This window comes from Thermobia domestica, chromosome 2 (genome assembly GCF_964235325.1).
Source record: "Thermobia domestica chromosome 2, izTheDome1.hap1.1, whole genome shotgun sequence".
Classification (NCBI taxonomy): Eukaryota; Metazoa; Arthropoda; class Insecta; order Zygentoma; family Lepismatidae; genus Thermobia; species Thermobia domestica.
The window spans coordinates 133626011-133645218 of NC_137455.1; the positions used below are offsets into that span (position 1 = coordinate 133626011).

The following is a 19208-nucleotide window of genomic DNA, read 5'->3' on the forward strand; positions in this document are numbered from 1 at the left end:
CACAGAACGTCCTGGAAATTTCTCCCGAAACAAATTCTTTGTTTTCACAAAAGATCCAGTGAAAATGAACCCTTCAACAATGGCAACACGCTCGGGTATCGAATAAGGCATTATCACACACTGACACTCACCCGGCTTAACATAACGAGGCCTTTTTCTCGACTGGTTTCGACAAGTTTCACTGGCTGCGGCTGCACGTGACTGCTGCAGGTCACGTAAGTCGACCCGACCTCGACACGCCATCTCTTGGTAGGAAGATAGATTATTTAAGTGTTGCCAAAAACACAATATACCTGAATATTACGACGGGCCGGTTTTACGTGCCGCATCATGTATATATATATATATATATATATATTAGGGTGGTCCTTATATGTGTGGTGAAATTTCAATATAAAGCAATTTGCTCTCTGACCACCTCAAGTTTCCTTTTCATATAAAAATAATATGCAAAATATCATATAAGAATTTTAATATTTAGAGGTGGATCAACAATGTTCAAGTTTTGCTATGTAAAGGCCTAAAGTGAATTGTTCCTGTATTCTATATGTTTCGCACAGTCAGTTGTTCACAATAAATCAATGAAACTGCAAAAATTTCGAATAATCTCTACTGAATTATTACAACCGAATAACTCCATATAGGTTTGCAACTGATTTTTAAGAACAGTTGATTTCGTTGCAACATTGAACTTTTCCCGTGTGTGTTCAATTCCATATTGAAATTGTTCTTCGGTTTGTAATATCACGTCTTGCATTAGGGCGACACTACACTCTGCATTATCATTTGTGATTGCTAATGAGCAAAAAATAGCGCTAAAGTCACCCCTATAACTCCATACATCAGAGTCTTCACTTTGCAAACCATTTAGGATGCCAAGAAAGCCAAATATATTTCTGCTTCTTTTTGTCAGAAAATCGGCGTGTGTCTGACATTGTATCATCGCAGATCTACCTCTCCTCGGATTAATAGACCCTTTTCTTCTCCTTTCTCTGCTGAAGATTGCACCATAGCTCATTTTGTTTACAGTCTAACTCTGGATCAAAGAGAATAAGAAAGATCAAATCTTCTGAGAGATAAAACAAATATAATGTTATTTTGTGTGATGTTGCTTCACAATCTCACTTTGAGCATAAGCATGAAGTTCCTTGAGGAGCAGGAGCTCATTCCTAGTTGTCGTAGATGCCTGGGGTGCCAACAAACAAGAATTTGACAGAAATCTTCGCGAGAAATATGATGTGATCTCTCAATACCTGCAATTCTGTTTGTGTCGGCTTAAGTTGGGAACGGTACAACCAAACCTTAAGACAGTAGATTGCCTACGTTATCCAAGGAGCTTGATGCATTGGCCCAGCAGCTCGGATGACCTTGGTTTATGGACCAGGTAGTGAGCTTTCCAAGAATATTAACATCAGCAAGTGAAGTTCGCCATAAATATTTCGCGGCTGACGATCCTGAAGTTGTTGTTTACAGAAAGAAATTACTTTATCCTGGACACAATTGCTGCTACAAAATTGTCTGAGATGAGATACTCGTACTTCCTCTGGCCAATGAAATGCCGATGTTGCTTGAAGCGTTTGAACAAGAGAAGGTCTGCTGAGCAGATCGGTCCTAAGCACGCTCCAAAGCAGAGGACAATATAAGTCCCAGAATGTGATGTTGACATCAGAAGTGTAGAAGATTATGGCCTAGTAGCTGTTCTAGAATGATACACGCTAACGATGAACGACCAGTGTTGGAACTGGTAGTATCGAAACACATGGTACGGGTTAAGTTTGCCAGTCCGCATTCTTACTGGATACATATACAGCGTGAGTAGTAGTACTTCCACTCCCAAAGGGTAACTTTCAAATTTCTAACAATTTCTCTCCCATGGTCAAAAGAGTGGGTAGCCTCTCTACCTTATTGCCTCTACTAACATCACTAGTTAGCTTCCCATCGGCGTGAACTGTCAAAATTGTTTTTGGTTTGAATGACGCTTTAAAGTGAGTAGCGGCCGATTGCCTGTTTTGTTGACGCTGACGTCGGATAGTTGATCTATTAATGGCTAGGTCCCGGAGATCGTGTCCACAGGCCTTGGAAGCCTCGAAGACAATCAGCATGTCACGTCTGTCACTGAGTCTGTTCCTATCGAGTATGGCGACTAGCTGAGATGATATAACACTTTTGTGCCCTCACTTTCGAATTTGAACATCAACCAGCTTACTGGGGCATGAAGCTTCCGTTGGATCTTCCTCTTCTTCGCTCCTTCTGCTCGCTAACATTGCTTTCTTGAATAATGTATGTTCTTCAAGTTTAGATCGGTGTTTTCTCCACTTTAGTGTTTCTTCTTGCTTCACTTTCTCCTTCTCTTTTTGAAATAGCGTATTGTCGACTCCCCCATTACAGCCAGAACGTCCCTGTTGTCGCTGAAGTTGTAGGAATATCTTGTCGTCTTCATTATGCATAGGATCTATGACATTTGAATGTGCTATGTCAAAAAGTTCCTCGATCAATGGTAAAAATGTGACTTCATTGGCTTCTTGAGTCTGGGTCCGACGATTCTTATTTTCCTTAAGTCGTTTCCACTGGAAGAAAAGATACTCAAATTTATTTATTTTTGCGAGGTTTGACAGGAATCCTAGAATGGAACCAGAAGTCATCAACTCGCTCTGCTGTCTTGATTGCTGCTGTTCGGATGGACTCTTTGAGAAAATTATGACGATATATATATGTGTGTGTGTATTGAGAATGAGCCTCTACTACAGTTTCAGTTGTCTTTAAGGAAACTTACTTTTACAGCCGTAAATTTTACAATGTATGCCCATAAGAGTAAGTTTCCTGGTACGTCACTATTGAAATCTGATTATTACTTATAAGAAGCATTATCAATAAAAAATCGAAACTTCAAAAATGAGTTCTTCATTAATTGAAACACGTATGATACATTTCTTGAAATGGCTGAATATTTAAACTTGCGAGATTGAGACTGTAGACTGTAGACAGTGCCATAATAATATCGCTACTTTTCGGTTACCCTCAAAACAATGTGATATAGGTCGTAAATTTTTCTGGTTACAGGTATTAATTTTCTGTGATAGGTTTCTGCGAACACACGCAGACAGAAAAGAACACCCTTTAGATAAGAATGTTTATCACTATATTTATAAATTTACATATCTATAAGTTTATTAATTTATTATTATTTATTGTTTATTATTTTTGTTAATATTTAATATTATTATTTATTATTAATTTATACATGATGGAATGAACAATTATAATAACTCGATATCATGATAAGTACAACTTGCATCGCGCTCTGCGGCAGACTATGTAATAAACTTCAAATCGCATGATCCATCTCTAAATATTAATCAATTTCATTGAAATTTCACAGCAAATTGTTTTTCGTAGAAAGGAACAATATGAAAGGGTCACAAGTTGAAATTTCAGACATGTGAAAATAAGGACCACTCTAATATATATATATATAACGTAAACTGGAATTACTTGCAAATGTGGGGTTATCTGGAAAAGTGATATTTTTATGTTACATGGTATAATAATGAAATAACGATGATAGATATGTCGTTTCCTTCCAGACCAGCGAAAAGTAGGCACCTAAAAGAAACAATATTGATGGTCATAAGTGCTGTGTCTTTTTTATAGACTGGTCTGAAAATTCTCAGCACATTTAAATTTTTTTGTATTTTTTGAAATTTCTGTAAATTGTCCCTGTGTTTCCGTTAGGAAAAGTGATTTTTACCTGGTTGTGCTAAATATCATTGCTTTCAGAACTTTCCTAATGAGTCGAATTAGTTTTACATTTACACCTCTCTTCTGGGACTATCTGTGGCCATTTTTATATTGCGTTTCTTTTTTGTACTAAAAATGATGATATTGATCAGGGGATAGAGAATAATCACATTATTGAAGTTTTGTCTGATCCTACCTAAAACCGCAGACAACAAGCTGTTTTTCCCTATGACTTTGTAGCAAAGAATTTCAATATTTGAATTTATTGTTTTTAACTAAAAGATTGTGCAAAACAACTTTTTTATATATATATTTAAAATAGCCTAGGAACATATTAGTACGAAAGAAACATAGTCATGTTGCATATCAATCTTCTCAGAAAAGTGTGATCTTGCAAGTTGTGCTTTCCAAACAGTCCCACCTTTCACACAGCTCTAACTACTATGAAAAGACATATCTCTTCCAAGTACGCCATATAACGACTTATCAAAAGATAGTCGTAAACCTGGTTCGTTTGCTGGGATAACAATCCGAAGTGGTAGTAATTCTTTGGCATAAAAATATTAGTTTCGATATTTAAATACCATTAATCTCACCTTTTTAATAAAAGTGACAACGTCTATAAACGATGTTAAACTGGTTTATTATTTGATATAACTTATAATATCCTTTTCTTAAAACTGTTAAGTACACAAACTCACTGACTAGGTAACCATAAAACATGTCCATATCATCAACTATCCCATAATAATCACTTACATATATTAAAAACATTCTTCTTTTGTTAATATGAAATGAACATTCTACTAAGTATAGTGCATATGTATGAGTACTTTCTGCCCAAGGTACAGGTAAATATTACACAAACCAAAGTATTTTGTTGTATAAAAATGTCGCTCGACAAAGGGACTGAATATAAAAGTCATGAGTAGGCTTGGCTTTTATCTTCAAGAACCACTGGTCCGTTTACATTAGTGTTCTTATATTATATATGTCCATCATATTTTGATCGCACCTTGTATATCTATTCATTATATTTCACATATACATATATATATAAATACAATCATAACAATTCTTTCATTTCATCAAATACCTATTTTTAACAAGAAAGTTTTAACACAAATTAATATAATGAAAACAATTTTTGTGCTTGATTAATCATGAATTAAATTACAATCCTTCACGTTAATAAGAAATAATTCAAGTCATTGAAAAATTATCGTTGATGAATGAAAATCAAAGAAAATATAATTGAACAAAAATCAAAAATTAAACACAATCTACGTTTGAACAAGCACATGTAAGTAAATAAATCTATTTTTACAGAAACAAAAGACACCCTTTTGGTATTATATAAATACATTTTTCGTTATTATTATTATTTTTCATTCTTATTTATTTGAGCAAGAATGTCAGGTGCTACTAATTTTTTCACTAGATGCATCCATTTTTTTTTTGTATACGGAGTAGGTTTCCAAACCTTTAACTTATCTATATTGCGAAGTCCAATTGACATCCCCGTTTTAGCGTTCAACAATTCGAAAACTTTAGGATTTATTTCCTTAAAACATAAATAAGGACCTGAGAAAATGTCACAAAATTTATAAATCCTCTTTAACAACATATTACTTTGCGGATGTTGTTTAACAAAAACTAAGTCATTGACCTTGATCCGATATTTTCCTTCTTGCAAAGACTCTACTTGCGAATTACGTTTCAAAAACTTGTTATGTCTTCGGATCTTCACCATATTCACTAAACTGGATGAATCCATAATTGTCGAATCTTCTAATTTGACATCAAAATGTTGTTCCACAGGGAAAATCAAATCAGAGCCATTATGCACATTAGCAGGAGACACACCTAAAGTGTCTGATATAGAATGGTTCAAAAGGTACGTAATTTGGTTGACATGCTTAATCCATTCAGCATGTTTATCCTTACAAAAGTGCCGAAACAACATACCAAAATTGCGATGTATATTTTCTACCACGGAGCTACTTGGATGGTACGGAGTCACAAAATGAATTTTAATGTTGGCTTTGTTCATGGCTTTGAGAAACACATCACTTTTGAATTGTGAACCGTTATCGCATAATATATGCTCGATAGGGCCACAATGTGGAATATATACATTCAGAATTTTATTCACGATAGCAGCGGAGGTTGCTTTACGCAAGGGATAGGCTACCACATATCGTGAAAAGATATCCATAGTTGTTAACAAATAAACTTCTCCAGTAGCTGCTCTGGGTAACGGTCCATATAAATCAATCGATAGAAATGAATGTGGTCTCTCAGGTGTTATTGAGAGCATTGGTTTTTGTATAGCCTGATAATTATGCTTAATTTGCATACACTCAATGCAGTCATTGATATAATTTTTGACTTGAGCTCTCATTCCCTTCCAGTAAAAAGATTTATTAACCAAGGCACATACCTTCACATACCCAAAATGTCCGAAATCATCATGGTAGGCCTTTAATATGCGTGCTGTTAACGTAGGTGGAATGCAAATTTTGTTCCTAGATTTGAATTTGAAATCTTTAATAAGTAAAATCCCGTTGTTTAATTTAAATCTGGAATTCCAGTGTTTGGGATAACTACATCCCTCGCCACATGAAGATAAATGTTCCATGATTTGTTTATATTCATGATACTTCATTTGATGTTCTCTTAAATCTTCTATCGAAATGGCAGCTATTTCATCCTGTAAGATCTTAAATTCGTTAATGGACAAAATATGTTGCTCTTCTCCAGGAAACAGACGTGATAAGGTATCTACGGGTCCATTATCTACCCCTTTAATGTGTTGTACTTCGAAATCATAAGCTTGAAGATCTAACGACGTGGTGTATCCCTTTTCAGCTTTCTTTAGAGTACGACTAGCGCAATGTATAACAGCTGGTTCCTGAATGGTTGGGTTAGGTTGCCAGAGTACTGCAGAGATTCCAAGTTGAGAACCGTCACACTGTACGTAGAAAGGAACGTCGTATCTGGGGTGGTTCAAATGGATGTTTCGTTTTACGCACTCCTTCAACTTATTAAAACTGTGTTCTTGAATAGGACCCCATTGCCATGGTACCCCTTTCTTTATGATCATAAATAAAGGCTGGGCTATCTCAGCGAATCGCGGGATGGCCTTGCGAAACCAATTAAAGAGTCCTAATATTTGTCGTGTCTGTTTCACATTTACTGGCGCAGGTAGATCTTCTATGGCTTGAACTTTAGATTGACTGAATTGTAAACCAGAGGCATCAATTTGGTACCCAAGAAATTCTATAGAATTCTGCAGAAATTTGGATTTCTGTAGATTGATAGTAAGGCCTGAACTTTCCAATCTGTCTAAAACTATATCTAAGTACTTCAGGTATTCATGTGGATTTTTCCCCATGATTAAGATGTCATCAGCATACGTTATCACGTTGCTACGTAAGTCTTGACCTAGAACTTTGTTCAAGCAGGATGCTAATGCTGCACTACCATTAATAAGCCCAAAGACTACACGATTGTATTCGTACAAGTGACCTTCAAAACTAAATGCTGTGTATGGTTTTGAATCTTCATGTAACTCGACCTGATTATACGCCATCACTAGATCTAGATTTCCGAATACAGTGTTCCCTTGTAAAGAAGCTAGTATTTCTTCTACTGGAGGATACCTCACTTGTTCCAGGTCAATGTGGCTGTTCGTGCGTCTCAAATCTAATACCACACGTAGAGAACCATTTTTCTTTGGAACAACATGTAATGGATTAAGGTGGACGCTTCTTGAAGGCCTAATGATCCTATCTCTTAACATATTTGCAATTTGCTGCCGTACATTCTCCCTGTATCTATATGGAATTATATAGGGCTTGGTTACTATGGGTTTGTCTGTTTTAACTTTAAAAGAATAAACAAAATCCTTGCAACGTCCAGGGCGTTCTGAAAAGACATTTCTATGTTTATATAAGATGTTCTTAAAGTCGGCTATTACTGTATTATCAGCAAAATCAAGGCTGCTTTCGAGTGATTTAACATGTTTAGAAAATAATACATCGTCCTTTATATTCATCAAATTTTGTTTGTCTTCCAATCGGGGATCATTTAATTTATCACTTTTTGCACTAATAGAAACATTATTCACTATAGGAGACATATCATTATATTGACAAGCAAGATTATCTAATTTTGGAAGCAGTTTCTGTACGATTTCCTGAGGTATACCCGGTATCGTCAACGTTTGGTTTTTAAAATCAAGCATGACACGTAATTGGGATAATAAATCTAAGCCCATAATTAATTTCTCGTTAAGATCCTTTATCACCAGAATAGGGATTGATATTTCAAAATCTTGAATAGATATTGTCACACGAGTAATTCCTGCTACTCTCTTTTTATGTTTACCGGTAAAATCAACTATAATAAGATTCTCAGCCTTTTGTACCTTAGGATTCGAATAGTTACTAGTAATTGCTTTCCACAATGAATACGATAATAGAGAGGCATTTGCTCCTGTATCAAGTAGAGCTTCGGTACTTAACCCATTGACTTTAATAGGTATTTTAGCTGTACTATATGACTTTAAAAATACAAAATTTTCTTCAATATTAAAACCATCATTGACAGTATCATCTTCAAACCAACAACGATTTACAACCGGTATAAATTGGTACTGACACCTATTAATTGCTATTTCAGAATAATTATTTACAGTGACGTCATGTGAAAGATCATTTTCATAATTAGCATGAACATGTAAATTGGAAGATAAATGTTCATAAGAATTATCACTTAAATTTTTAGATAAATGTTCATGAGAATCTACAGCTGACATGGGTTTAACCCCTACCACATCAGCCGCGATTAGTTTAAATTCATACTCGTGTATGGTTCCAATAAGGTACACTGTACAGCACAATCGTGATTATTTCTCGTATTATTGTTCTGTACAGAAATTACTTCAATGCCTGGATCTTGATGCGAAGTGCCATCTCTTGTCCTTCCATTACGTCTATCCGCGTAGTTCGCTGTATTTCTGGAATTTCGCCATACATTACGTCGATTTTTAAATCTATTTTGACTATATGGTCTAACATACGAATTGCTACTATTAATTAGGTTAGGCGGATTCTCTACATAACCTTGCCTATTGTGCGCATTTTGATTGCTAGAGTATACTCGGCTTAGGTTAGGTCCTGTATTATTCACACTCCGAATATTTAAATTCCGAACAGGCACCAAATGATCTGAATTATTCTTATTTTTACCCATTCCTGATTGTGGGTTCATGGCATGGTATTGAGTTTCGTAGCATTGGACAAGCATCAATAAATGGCTGAAACTCATACACTGTGTGGAAAATAAGATCTGTTGCAGTTTAAATGGAAGCAAATTTCGAATCGATGCTATTATTCTCGATTCCGATTGCAAAGGATTAACGACCTTTAAGTCGTTGTAGACATTTACAACAAACTCTACAAGAGATTTGTGCAATCGAGGATTGAAGTGTTGATTTCTAAGGGTGGCATCTCTATTTGCCAGCAAAAAGTCATTTTCATAATTTGCGATCAATGCCGCTTTGAATTCCTCATAGGTACTAATGTGATCACGTATTGCTTTAAACCATAAGGAACAAGGTGGGAGTAATACATGGGGTATTAATTTCATATATTGTGATCGATCGATAGACATTATATTGCATTCGTCTTGGAATTTCTCTAAGAAAGAAGTAGCATTCTCATTACACTTACCACTGAATTTGCTCATAGCTCTAATTTCACTCATTTTAACACTTAATTTTACCTTCTTTTTCTCATTCCTTGTTCTTGTTGAGTGATAGTTCCTATCCGTGACGTGCTGTGTCATGACACCATCTATGTTTCGCTCATCAGTGCTCTTCGGACAACTTTCTTCTAGTATAATATCCTCATCAGATCCGGGCGAAGGCGAGTTCATATCTGGTGAGTGGGGCAACTCAAAGCGATCACTACCCAAGTTATTACGGTAAATGTTGTCTTTAGCCTGTAACGTTCTAATCTCTTCCTGAATAGTAGCTAACAACTGTGTATTTACACGTATGTTATTAGAGTTGTTGCTGACCTGGATCTTTTGCTGTTTAATGGAAGATTCTATTACTTCTAAATCTTTTTTACAGCACTAATTTCTTGGTTTTGTTGATTGTGCTTTTCTTGACAATCATCGGATATCCTTTTTAACTTTTCCTCGAACTGTGAGGAAATGTCGTTCACCACCTGGACAATTGTCTGTTTCGTTTCATCTGATTTCTGTTCTATCCGTCTACTTAATTCTTCATATTGCTTGTTAGCTTCGTCAAACTTCAGTTCTATCTTATGTTCCATGGTCTTGTTAGATTCGTTGAATTTCTGTTCCATGGTCTTGTTAGATTCGTTGAATTTCTGTTCCATGGTCTGCTTTAATTCTTCATTTTGTTTGTTAGCTTCGTTGAACTTCTGTTCCATGGTCTGCTTTAATTCTTCATTTTGCTTGTTAGCTTCGTCAGACTTCTGCTCTATGGTCTGCTTTAATTCTTCATTTTGTTTATTAGCTTCGTTGAACTTCTGTTCCATGGTCTGCTTTATCTCGGTAGACATCTGCATTATTTGTCGCTGTAAAGCTAACAAGATATCTTCCGATGCCAATCCTGGTGTTACACTAGTCCCATCGCTGTCACTAGTATTTGATTCCTGCTGCATTGTTTCGTTGTCCATTTTTCTTATGATTACTTTACCACTTCGCAATATAGTTAAGTTCGTATTCATTAACTGTAATATGAAAGTAAATTCAGCCTTACTCTTCTTCGGGAATTGAATTTACAAAGTCCCGGGTGAGGTAAACCAAATTTTTACAACGACTTATCAAAAGATAGTCGTAAACCTGGTTCGTTTGCTGGGATAACAATCCGAAGTGGTAGTAATTCTTTGGCATAAAAATATTAGTTTCGATATTTAAATACCATTAATCTCACCTTTTTAATAAAAGTGACAACGTCTATAAACGATGTTAAACTGGTTTATTATTTGATATAACTTATAATATCCTTTTCTTAAAACTGTTAAGTACACAAACTCACTGACTAGGTAACCATAAAACATGTCCATATCATCAACTATCCCATAATAATCACTTACATATATTAAAAACATTCTTCTTTTGTTAATATGAAATGAACATTCTACTAAGTATAGTGCATATGTATGAGTACTTTCTGCCCAAGGTACAGGTAAATATTACACAAACCAAAGTATTTTGTTGTAGCCAAAAGCGGGGTTACTTGGAAACAACACATTTTGGCTCCTGATAGACTTCAGTCTCACTAAAATTTTGTTATAACTGCACGGAAATATAACATGGACTAAGCTCTAGATACATAACAAGAAGAAGAAAAATTAATTGCAATAAATAACAAGGGTCAATATGGAAAAGAAAAAAACTTTTCGAGTAACCTCAGAATATATATATAGTTTAAATGTTTTAAATAAAGTATAATAATTTGAAACGAGGTTACTATCAGTACCACGTGAAAAAGGAGATGGATCGACGCGGCTTCCTAATATTTCACCTAAGCAAATCCTCCCAGTGATTAGTATACCAAAAACGGATGTTGTATGTTTCTTCCAATCTTATATACCGGTATTTGCTCATATATAATCTCGTAGATACCGGTTTTTGTGTGCAGGCTGCAGGCATACTCCCATTTTACATTAATAATATTAACGTGGGGGTGCCAGCGAAACTATCCTTAATGAGTACTTCCAATTGTATTCTTGTGACACCACGGTTTGCTGCTTCTCTCACCTGTACGTGGATCCATGAATACACGTACACTGCCAATACCCGTTTAAATCTTTCGCCTACTACTATCCATCACTCATTTTTTCTGTGTGTTCTCTCCCTCTCTCCTTCCTCAGATTGTGAACGTGTGCTCTCACGTATTAAATTAGCCAATTGGAAGTTATTGTCCTTAAGAGTTAGGTTGGTTTGAAATAGATACGAGATAATAATAAACTCATCAATTTCAATAATAACATGAAGCAAACATCCACAGGAAACTCGAATTACCTTAAAAGTTTAGTCGTAAGTGTGTATTTATCCTGAAATTGGCAGGGAGAAAAATAGTGAGTTTCATTCTGAATGTTAAACGCATTTTCTATACGCCTGAACAACAACAACAAAAACCTTATTTTGGTACTTATTTAAAGACCTGTTAAAAGGCGACACTGAACTCAAATGTATTTTCACTCTTTGAACAACTCTCTGGATCAGTGGTCAATGCTACTTTGTTCTCTCAATTTTAATTAATTCAAGATGATTGAATCCCATTCTGCATTGGTGCCATTTTTCACTTCAGCTAAAAGCTAAAAAACATGGAAAAATTAGGAGGTGGTTCTCCTCCTAATTTTTGACACAAGAACGATTACCTAACTTCATCTAATGTACTACTATAATTGCCTATCTGAATTAGAAAGTTCCCGAGCTGAATTTTTCATTGTGTGTTGTGAAAAATAAAATTAAATATAATATAAACAAAACATGTTTCGTTTTGTAAACCTGAATTTATTTGAATATGAATTAGGCTAAATATGTATACGAAATATACAGGATTACTTTTAAGCTTTACTAATCATAGCCAATATAATACACTGATACATACCATCTTATTTTGACCATTGGATATTATATATCTACTAAAATGCCACAATACTAAGAAAAACTTTTTTTCCACATTGCTAGCATGCCTTCAGCATGCTAGCCCCTTATAAGGGTTTCGCCCTTTTCTCGGGAAGAGGAGGAATAGTAATATGGAAAAGAAGCAGCAGGAATGGTCTTAGTGATTTAATAATTTATATGAACTTTATTGATCATAAATTATATAGCATTCAAGTACCATAGCAGACATTATAGCTTTCAGCAATAATCATTAGGGTGGGTGATGAGATGAAGATGAGAGTGAGGTGCACTGAACACCACAACACAGCAAAGGGAAGGGTAAGTTAGACAAATGCATGTTATCTTTCGATTCTGGGGCTGCTCAGGATCATGTTGAGAGATACAATGAGCCCTGTTAGAAGAGATGGATTACTGTGCATATGATGGGAAGATGTAGTGCGAATCTGAGTGAATGGCAAAGGCTGATGCAATGTCATAATCAGGATGATTTAATGGGAGTGAACAAGATATAAAGTAAAGAGAAGAGAGAGTGGCGGGTGGCGGACAGGATGTTGTGGGGCGTAGTTGATATCACTCTGTGGAATATCAAGGAAAAGAGGATGCTTCTGAGTCAGTCTATTGGTGATGTAGGAAAGACTAAGTTTTTCTATATGGTGAAGAATGCGAGGAAAGGAGATGCGATTATACAGATCTTGTGTAGGGCTGGATAGCTTGATACGATATGCAATACGTATTTAAATAATAAATAAATAGATAAATACGCAGGGCGTGTCGTTCTAGGATTTTGAGCTTGTTCTAAAAAGTTGAATGCAGCGACCTAGGCTATAAACCATATGTGATGACGGGCCGTAGGAACACCGTATATGTTGTGAGAATGCTATCTGCTTGTAGGCCCCAGGTTGTGCCAGTGAGTCGGCAAAGAAGATTCAGTTTATTGTAGGTTTTAGTGATAATCTGAGCTAAGTGAGGTCGCATCTGAGGTGAGTATCGAATGTAACACTTAGGTACTTAACATGTTTTGTAGGTATGATGGAAGTATCAAGAACAGAAAGCTTCAGGTGTATTAGGTTTCTATGGACGCGGGACCGTCTCTTAGGGTCAAGAAAAGCTATTGCTTGAGTCTTCTCAGAATTTAGGCGTAATCGCCATTTCGAGCAGCAACTAACAAAGATATCAATGGCAGATTGGAGTGCTGTGTTCAATTAATGGATTGTTTTGCAGAGAGCAAGAAAGCTTGTGTCGTTTGCAAACTAGAAGAGATGTACATTTGGAGGAAGATCTACAACGAAGAGCAGATACAGAAGTGGAGATAATGCTGAGTCCTGTGGAACGCCGGAGTGAATAAAGACAGGATGTGATAAAGAGTTGTTTACAGATATATATGTATGTATGTGTGTGTGTGGTGTGTGTGTGTGTGTGTGTGTGTGTGTGTGTGTGTGTGTGTGTGTGTGTGTGTGTGTGTGTGTGTGTGTGTGTATGTGTAATGCGACATGATAGAAAGTTGGTAAGGACTCGGATGTAGTACATTGGTAGTTGACAGGACAGAAAGCTTAAAGAAGAGCGCAAGATACCATACCTTATCAAAAGCTCTCTTAAGGTCTAATACAAGTAAGCATGAAGGCTGTTACTGGTTGAAGTGATTCAAATGAGATTGGTGAGGCGTAAGAGCTGGTCGTGAACAGCAATACGAGGACGCAAACCTGCTTGATGAAGTGGAATAATACGATGGCGAGAGAAATGTGGATGAAGTCTGTTTACAAGAATACTTCGAGAATTTTGCAGATAACAGTGGTTAATTGGATTGGACGGTAAGAATATAGAGAGATAGCTGGCTTGTTAGGTTTTAGAAACATTAAAGTCTTGGAGGTTTTCCAGTCGGCGGAATGATACCGGTACGTAAAATGAAAGTGAAAATATGGGCTATCAGGAGCAGTAAACAGAAAGGACTCTCTTTAATGTGACGGTATGGGATAAGATCCATGTCTGGAGCAGTGTTAACAGCTGTCACTTCTTGAATTTCTGGAACTGCGACGAGTGTGGTGAGTTCGTGATGAGCTGGAAAGTTATGCTCTGTATTGAGTTGAAGATGAGGAGAATCAACACGTATATGTAGGATGCTGTCGTTCAGATCTTTCAGGAGGAAATGGAGTGAAGATGGTTTGGAGATAATTCGCAAAGTCATCAGCTTTGGCACTATCTGAGGTGAGTGGATGATCACCATCAATGAGGGGGTAAGGTGTTCGAATAAGTTTGCCAGACAATGCATTAAATCCCTTCCAGTACTTTATAGGATGTGGAGTTGCGTGAAGTGTGTTGCACGTTTTGATCCAGTTTCGAAGTTTATAGGCGACAACGTAGTTACGAACCGTACGTTGGAGTTGTCGGTGATGGCGTAGAACCTCTTTGTTCTTTGTGCGTACGTAATCTCGGTAAAATTGTCGAGAACGTCATATCATGTGAAGATACTGAGATGGTAATCGAGGACGCCATAGATGTACTTGCGAGGTAGGCAGATGCTGAATGAATAGAAGAGGTGATAGCATCCAGCGCCGAATATAGTTCATCATCAGTATTTGGTGGCTCGATATGTTCAAGCTTAGAAGTGAGATGAAGTCTGTAGTTATCACAATTAGCTTTGTCAAATCTAGGGACCTCCCTAGATGGAATGTTTGCAGAACAGTGGTGGTGAAAAGAACGTTTGATAGTTAACTTGACTGGAAGATGGACACTGCCAAGAGAGTTTAAGACATCGATATTGCATTTGCCTGACAGGGTAGTGAAGGTGATAACAACATCGGCGGTAGTATCTGAAAGGGGGCGGGTTGATATTGGAAGTTTGTGCAGGACGCACGATATGCGTGTCGTGATGCAGTCGAGGAATTCAACCTTCTTGGAAGCGGGTCTGCTATGAATATTGATATAGGCCATTACGATGAGTTGGAAAAGGTTGTTAGTGATATACTGAAGAAAGGAATAAGGAATTGCATGTTCAGGACGAACGTAGATAGTTGTTAATGTGATGTATAAAGCGTTGAAATAGACAGTTGTGATAAGATATTCCGGTAGCTTGTGAATAGGGGCGTGGAAAGTACGATAAGGTAACTGACAGGCAAAACCAATGAGTGCGCCACCTTTGGCACGTAGAGCTGGTGTTTGATTGTCAGCTCGAACGATCTGATATCCTGGGATCCTACAAGGAAGGTGTGGGGTGAGATGCGTTTCGTTGAGTAAGAAAACTGATGCGTGTTTCTCCAGAAGAAGTTGTTCGAAGAGGAGTTTGTATTTGGTGAGGGAACTGATATTAAGAAAGATGATAACGATATCCATAATGAAACTGAGAACCTTAACCCTTAATTGGTGACCACTTTTTTCTTCTTCTTAATCTAGCAGACGATTAACTTTGAATACGTGCCACTCCTACTACCTTTCCCACTCGCAATTGGCTATAAGTAGCTGTAGAGTTCGGATGTCTAAGCGTCACTGTTACATTTACTTGCAGTTAGTAGAGTCCCAGGGATCACACGTCACTAATTGTGTTACTATTTTTTAAGGGCAGTTTTCATGAGGTGAGTTGATTTTGAGTTTTAACTTCCCCTTGAGCAGCGAGGCTATATGAGACGGGACCTACTTATCAACGTGGAATCCGAACCATATGAGCTCCTGTCGGGAATCGAACCCAGGTCTCCGACGTCAAAGGAACTCGCTACGAAGGAGCTCGGCAGTGTTCAGATTTTATACATTTTGAAAAAAATATTCATTTTTCTCGTACAATATGGTTCACAAACCTGGCCCATCTAGTATAAATGTATATAATTCTGAATTTACAGAAAAAAAATAATTAAATGTTACATGTTTCATGTCAGGAAGTGACAGTGATGCAGTGAGAAGTAAGGTAGAACAAACCTTTGCAAAAGTGGCGAAACTAATATATACTTCAAAAATTTAACAAATTTGTAGATGTCTTGCCTTCCATTGACAATAGTTTTGAGGAGTTCGTTTATTATAAGTTCCAAATCAGTGTCAGTGTCGCCATATATAAAGATATCTTTATTTACATTAGAAAACTTATACCAGCTCGTTTGAGGATGTTATATCCATGGCTATTGCTATATTTTTTATTTTTTATTATATCTATAGTGCGTTAGGTCCTATAGCTACAATGTATATTGAAAACAAGTTTGTCTTTCTAAAGTAATTGTGCTCCTTTTTATATTTAATAATTAATAAGGTGTCCCAGGGACGTCACGTCACTAACTATACACTGAAAATTCACTACATCAGTTGAGGGTTAAACGTATGTTCCCAGACGGGTAGTATGAAAGTGAACTCGTTGCCCTGTGTAGGTGGCATTGAATGTAACATGAAGATACAGCGGGCAGCTTACTGTATTTGTTGGACTACATGTGACCGTTTTGCAGCGTTAAGGTGATGAACTGTAGCAGCTGAGATACTGTTACAGACTGGTTATTAGGTAATATATCGGAGGACGGAGTAGAATCGGTCTGCGGTTCACTCTGAGCACGAAACGGAACCACTAAGTGGGGTTTATCTTATGAAGGTGCCGATCGAGCTTGGCACTTAAATCTGTAAGTTGGATGTTGTTTGGGACAAGCAGAGCTTTGCGGTGGAGACGAGTTAAGTTTGGACCTTGCACAGTAGCCATATTTCATGTTATTCCTGCAGTTGGCGCTGGTGTGCGTATTATATTCTTGACAGCGTTCACAACGGATTGATACTGGTTGTGCAGTGCGGGAGGGCTCGACACGATGCCGTTTACTATATATATAGGCTCCGTTGTCTAGTAACTGGTTAATGTTGTCTTCTGAGGAAGATAACACGGAGACCATATAAGTGGAACCGCGGTCATTGGGAATGCGGATGATTTGGAGACTTTATGCCCTTCCTCTGTAAGCTCTTGAAGAAACTCATCGTCTTTTAGATCAGGATGTACACCTCGTATTACAACAAAGAAAGTAGATGTGCGAGGTGGCGGAGGCTCCTATTTGATTCTCCGGTCAGGTAGTTTGGTGAGCTCGGCATTTGGCATCTCAAAACTGAACTTGTTACGAATTGTCGTAACCAATTGTAGATCAGTTGATTTGATGATCATCCCATTTCTTGTTGCGTCAATTTGGGTGATCTGAGCTCGCCGACAGGACTTGGTGACCTAAAGATAGATATGCTTTTCATTCTGATATTTGGTGTCGAAATTTGTTAGTAAGAGTGAGTAAGTTTGCGGTTTTGGGGTGTAGATAGCGATGGATAGTCCTGGTCGTTAATACTAAGCTGGTCACTAAAAGAATCTGAAATGCTATGTAGGCGATAACGTTTTGGACATGGTGTATAGTGCTTGCCTATGCCTGGAGATCGTGATCGTTCGGGAATATTGTCGGTACGATGTGAGTCGCAGTGCCTACGTCTTGTATCTGAATCTACAGAGAATATGGTAGGACCGCCTGTACCGTAGGAAGTCCGATATGTTGTCCCCCAGTCGCCATATTGGGTCAACAAGTGATCGGCTCCCTTTCACTGGTCGATGTGAAAGATGACCTACAATGAGATGTGAAATGAAAAAAATAGAATTAGTGCGATGAAATTCAAAAGACAAGGAACCCTTCGAAAGCGATTACTTCCGTCAATTCTCTAAGTGTAGCATATGTGTTATGCTCTCAGGTACGTATTGCAATAGCTGGGCTCGCTGACACACTAACAAACACAAGACAGGTTTCTTGATGAGGTAAGTATGTGAACAAAAACGCCTTTTTGAAATAGTAAAGATTTAGGGATGTAGGGAATTCTTTATTCATTAGTTGTCATGGGGATAATATACCTAACCCTAGCCATTAGACGGTTACGACCTCTCTCTTGCACTGGTGTTATTACACAGTAGTTTTATTCCATTGGTAGATGGACTATGTGCAATTGTGAAATGAAAGAATTGAAAAAAATACCTAAACATGAATTCGTGTAGAAAAACATTAAATATGAGTGCAAAAAAGAATATATAAATATATAATAAACATACCTATATAAGTGGTACAAGTAGGAAAATTTTCTTTAGTATGACTATTTGGAGAAAAGAGTGTATAAACATAGAGTTGTGTTTTTAGGAATAAATATAAGGCTGATGAAAGATGAAGTGCAGTGCATGCACGCCACAATCACAGACACAGTGTTAAGAAGACAAATGCAGGTTATTTCTTCTGTCTCGGGGCGGCTCGAGACTGATGGTGACATGGGGAAAGCCCAGTGTTAGTGCTGAAATCATACATTGTGCAAAGATGGAAACAAATGAGAAAGATGATCTGGTGCATGATACATATTGAACATATCGCGCTCGTCGGTGGTAGGATGCTCAGAATTGAGATACAACGTAAAAAGTACATTTAATGGTGTGTGCAGGTACCTGTACGGGACGTCAGTTTCAGCATCAGCCTGTCAAGTATCAAGAAAAAATGCGTAGAAATAATGGGTCAAGAAAATACTGGCAGACGAGAGAGTATCTATTTTAAACGGTTATGTGCGAGATGTTGAGTCAGTTGAGGAAAGTCGATGTGCTCATACGTGAGAAAGTTGGGATATGGAGCCTTATGCGATGCGCTTGTCAAATAGCACGACGTTCGAGTATTGACAATCGCTCATAGATTTTCGTGGAAGCGTTGCAACAAGCTATGTGTCCAGATGTTAAGATGGGCCGAAGGAACATTTTATATGTATTTAGTAGCAATGGCGCGTTTAGGCTCCATAAAGTTCCAGTTAGGCATCGTAGAAGATTGAGCCGGATACTAGCCTTT

General features: G+C 37.2%; 1 protein-coding gene across 1 annotated transcript in view; it reads left to right on the forward strand.

Annotated features, from left to right (window-relative positions):
* LOC145679180 (uncharacterized) overlaps positions 1-19208 on the forward strand; it is a 146329-nt gene that overhangs the window by 55460 nt on the left and 71661 nt on the right. The window lies entirely within an intron of this gene.